General features: G+C 34.3%; 1 non-coding gene across 1 annotated transcript; it reads left to right on the top strand.

The window, feature by feature from the left end:
- The first annotated feature begins 428 nt into the window (after positions 1 to 428).
- Positions 429 to 527, top strand: LOC147477163 (small nucleolar RNA Z103). The gene has a single exon (XR_015209931.1). It is a non-coding gene; the product is annotated as a small nucleolar RNA Z103 (small nucleolar RNA).
- The last annotated feature ends 2,985 nt before the right edge of the window (positions 528 to 3,512 follow it).

The raw sequence follows: 3,512 nt of genomic DNA on the forward strand, positions 1-3,512 counted from the left end.
ACCGGCGGCGTTTTTCGTCTTAAGGAAATTGTGCCGAGCACAATCCTCAGTGATAAGTTTTACTTACTTTCTTATTACTGTTTTTCGATACTAGATTCCTACACTTTAATTAGTGATTCATATTCTGTTTAATTAGTAATCAGGTTCCATCATATTGAAAAAGAGATCGAAAGATCTGTGATTTTTTTAACTTATTATTAGTCCTTTTCATTCTGAGTGCATTGCTTATTACCATTGTGAATATTGATTGTGGAAAAACAAGAGTCAATGATGATAAATCTAAGGCTTGTTTCTCGAAACATTATGATTCTTTCGACTAAGAGCTTTAAGCCTTTCGGGGCTTGAGAGTTAATCTTTTTTTATTCCTTCCTTGGATGTCATCTGAGACTTTATTGTGTTAGTATTGTTTAGTTCGTTAAAAAAGTATGATGGAAGTGATGAGCCTTTCCCCAGCTTATCGACAATGATTATACTATGCGTTTATATTTCTCTTTTTAGAGATCTATCAAGCTAGGACTCTGATCCATCAATTATGATTTTACTATAATTGGAATTGTATATGGTATTGGTTAGCTTAGGAATTAGTATTTGTGTAGACAATGGTGGTGATGATTAGTGTCATGTATTGATTAATGTACAACATTTGTTACTTGTTAGTGTAATTTTTTATATTACATGTGAAATGTAGGAATCGTCTAGAATAATGTTTAATATTGACATAGATTGTTTTTGGTAAATGGAAATTAATGATTCGAAATTACTTCGATTGTTTTTTTTTCCCAGCAAAATTTTTGGCCAGAGATTGTACTAGACATTTGGAATCAGAATGAAATTAATTTTGACAATGTAAAGTACCTGAAGTTGAGCAAATAGGGTAAGAAATCAAAAGGCGATATTGGTGCAAACTAAGTTGTTAGAGAGCTTCCCTAATCTAGAAACTCTTGCCTTTGACAAGACATTGGTGAGGGTATTTTACTCAATATATATATATATATATATATATATATATATATATATATATATATATATTCTACTATAACTTTCATTACATGGAATAAGTATGGTACCATATGGCATGATATACTAATTCCTGAAGCCATTATTGGTGTCATTGATTTCAATGATGTTCTTATGTATGATCTGGCCTGTCGGTGCGCCTACATAGCTTCTTTAATTGGCTGAAAATTGCTGCGTAAAATTGGTTTTGTTATTGTTCCCGGTTAAATATGTAAATCTTGCATATTGAACTAATTCACGCACAACTTGGATCTTAGGAGGTCATGAACAACTTGGATTTGTTTTTTCGTTTTTCTGCCAAAGATTTGGCGAACTAGAAATGGAACTCTTCAACCCGGGATCCATGTAAAACTCACAATGTAAAAGTACACGAAGTTCAAAGAATTTGCATATGAGAATGAAATGTGATATTAGCGGAGTGGCGAAGTTATTAAAGAGCTTTCATTATTTAGGCATTCTTAGCTCTGACAGGACATGGACTAAGGTAATTATAAAAAGGGCGCTTGATTTGTCACAAATTAGTAATCCATGGAGCACCATTTCCTCATTTGTGATAGCTAGGAGAATTTTCAGTAATTACTATTTCTGTAGCTTAGTCTTCTTTCCTAATCAGTAATTACAAATTAGTAATGGTTTTTTATATCAGCTTGTCTGAGGCAGCATTTGGCAGTGTTATTGAAGCGTCTGTTACTTTATATTTGTTCCATACGCTACAATTTGCATTCTAAGTTTTGGATTGCGTATCTGGGGCCTTTGTATGCTTTTGTATTGGCAGTGTATTAGGTGTTAATATTGTTTTTTGTTCGTATGTTCGGCACTGCTTGTGTATGTATAATTCTTGACTATGTGTATGTACCATATTGAGATAGATATGGTATTGTTTATCGGGGTGTTTTGCCTGATAATAGTATAGTTGCCGTGAAGAATTTGCTAAATAACGTACTTATACCTTGAATTATATGCATTTATATTTGGTGTTTGTAATTTGATAAGAATTTGAGTTGTAGTGTAATTTTGAAGAAAACCCAAGTTGGTATTGGGAATGGATATATTGGCATTGGTTTTGTTATTGGAGTTTTAGCATGAACTTATAATTCAAATGATTGGGGTTTTGTTTTGATCAAGGGGACAAGCCGAGAGGGAGTTTAAGGTTGAAGTTGAAGCAATTGGGTGTTAGCATAAGAATCTAGTGAGGTTACTTGGCTCTTGTCTTTGAAGGAGCTCATAGGTACATTATTCTCATTACTCAATGTCATTGCAGTCTCACATTTTCAGATCTTGGTAGTGTGCTAGGTAGAGTAGCTGTTTCTTTTTTGTTTTGATGCATCATTGCTCAAAGAGCTAGTCGCAATGTTAGATTGGCTTCAACCGCAACGAAAAGGGCATTATTTGATGTACTTGTTTGATTCTCTCTTAGGATGCTTGTTTATGAGTATGTAGACAATGGAAATTTGTACTCATATTATAGGTGTTTATAAGTAATACATCTTGCTTGTGTATGTATAATTCTTGACGAGTTCTGGTAAGTCGGGTGTGGCTTAACTAATAAAGTTCTTCTTAGTTAAATCTGATTGCATGTATGTTATGGATGATATACTTAAATCTGATTGCATGTATGGCATTATTTGCAGGTCAAGTATAGTGCTTTTCTTCCAGCTGTGTTGGGGTTTCTGCTAAGTGTGTATTTGTTGAAATCCATAGGATCGGATATGTTGAGACAGGAGAGCACAGAGGTACTTTCTTTTACATACGTAAAATTTTAGTTTGTTAATGGTTTCTGCCTAACAGTCTATCTTTTATCCTATTAAGAGCTCAAAGCAAGCGGAAAAGAGGGCTAGGAAGACAATGTTATCACGTGAGGCCATGATGGCTAGAGATCTCAACGGTGGCATACATATTTCCGATTCAGTACAAAGTTTAAATCTAATGAAGGGTTGGCAATTATAGGCACTCTATTTACTCAATACTAAGTTCTCTAGTCCTTTTATACTTGCAGACTCGAGGCCTTCCTTAGTATCCCGTTTTTTTGAGCATCTTGGGGGTAGGGATTTCCTTGCAACACAAATAAGAAAAACATTATAATCTATTAAATGTATTGCACTTGTACCTGATATCATAAATTTTCTTGATTCCAGGATCATCATCTAGTGATTCCCAAGTTTCTGGAGGTGGAGGTTCTTGTGGTACATATAGTATTTGTTCAGTAATTTTATTTGTTGATAGTTATTCTTTTATATATTCCCACGTGACATATTTTTGCCTTTTCAGTAATTTTATTATTTATTTTTATTTTATAGTCTCTTCCAAGTGATAAATTTGGTCGAGTGCTGGGTATGAGTGTTGGCATATCAAAGACAGCCCTTGCATCATTAGCTCCTGCTAAAGAGCAGCTTTGCCAACAAAAGCAACAACACTCAATGCTCGAAGAGCGGTTTGGAAGTTTGGAGCGACAAATGGTCACCCTCACCAAGATCTTGCTAGAGACAAGAGAAGAA

The sequence above is a fragment of the Coptis chinensis genome, chromosome 9, assembly GCF_015680905.1.
Source record: "Coptis chinensis isolate HL-2020 chromosome 9, ASM1568090v1, whole genome shotgun sequence".
NCBI classification, from domain to species: Eukaryota; Viridiplantae; Streptophyta; class Magnoliopsida; order Ranunculales; family Ranunculaceae; genus Coptis; species Coptis chinensis.